Raw genomic sequence first — 1,407 nt, forward strand, 5'->3', positions numbered from 1 at the left:
TAAAACACAATAAGTTGACACATTTTATTGGATACTGTATCCAATTATTACAAAATGACGAGCACATTTTCGCAAGGAAATGGCACACCATCGAAACCCTTACAGGAAATATATGGAAAGGAATGGAACCCCGGGAGCTATCACACCTTTTCGATAGATGCAAAGAAACAAAAATAAGATTACACGGTACTGGACGGGACATGATGTCCAATTATTCAAGACAACAAGAACATTTCGACTATCTCAGCATGAAATCCCGGCGTATAGACTTTCTTATGCAATAGCTGCGTCAAATTCAACATCCTTGGTACAGACACGATCGCATCCAGTTGTGCAATTCTCTATGACATCTTTCTCTTGTTCACCTATGATGACGGCATGGAAGATAGCTTGCATTAGAAACAATCATTTATAGACAACGAGCAGCAATAAGATAGTCAGATGCATGTAAGGATTTAATCTTACAAGTGTTTGTGGTGTTGCAGACGGAGGACATGCATCCCAACTTGCAATACTCAATGACTTATGCTTCGTTTGGGAAAACAAACCTCGTGTGTTTAAATATAATTCTTTGTGCTTGAGAGGAAAATAGAAGAATGGAAAGAATATGTTTACAGTTTACCTGCTTCCGGGTAAAGATTGAAGCGATCACAAGGACTCACACACTTGTCAAGAATTTTGCATCCACACAAGCTTGCACATGTTTTGCGAGAGGCACCCGTGACACGGCATGCGTTATAGCAGTTTCTTCCCGAGATGGAACAACAACAGCTCTTGGCTTCTACCTGGGCCTGCTGTATGACAAGAACTGTTATGACTACTCCCATAATCACACTCTTACGACTATTGGTTGCCATATTCTCCGTGTATGTTTACCTCACAAAACTTGCTGATGATCTAAGACTTGCATGCGCTCTATTTATAGGAGATATGGCATACTGCACCTACATGCATCTCATAGCCACAAGGCAACCCTACAATTATGTGTATTATATTGGTGTTTGTCATCATGTGGAATTCACATCACATGATACACACATGCGTGTGTGTCCACTACGCTTAGAATTTTATGGCACATGCACTGGTTTTGAAACTTTAAAGCCCATGTGTATATATGTAATGGGATTAATCAAACACGGTTGGTGGGAATAACCACCCTTCTTCTCAACACTAGACCAATACTTAGTAAAGATTTGCTTGTTAGTTATTCGACTTGAGACTAATTAATTAATGACATGCTAATTATTTTACCTTGTACTAATTCCTGATTAACAAAAAGTGAACTACATGTGGAACATATAGTCACATTATTGGAAATATAATGCGAGCAAAATCATTAAGCAAAAACTGTTATTACCAACCAAGGAATAGCTGAACTTAAACAATAAATGATCTATTATTTAAACA

At 38.2% G+C, this 1,407-nt stretch overlaps 1 long non-coding RNA gene across 1 annotated transcript; it reads right to left on the minus strand.

The window, feature by feature from the left end:
• Positions 1 to 878, minus strand: LOC123083641 (uncharacterized). Its single transcript, XR_006439343.1, has 3 exons — positions 623 to 878; positions 466 to 528; positions 1 to 365 (listed from the first exon to the last, which is right to left on the minus strand). It is a non-coding gene; the product is annotated as an uncharacterized lncRNA (long non-coding RNA).
• Positions 879 to 1,407: the final 529 nt, after the last annotated feature.

Source organism: Triticum aestivum, chromosome 4A, assembly GCF_018294505.1.
Source record: "Triticum aestivum cultivar Chinese Spring chromosome 4A, IWGSC CS RefSeq v2.1, whole genome shotgun sequence".
NCBI classification, from domain to species: domain Eukaryota; kingdom Viridiplantae; phylum Streptophyta; class Magnoliopsida; order Poales; family Poaceae; genus Triticum; species Triticum aestivum.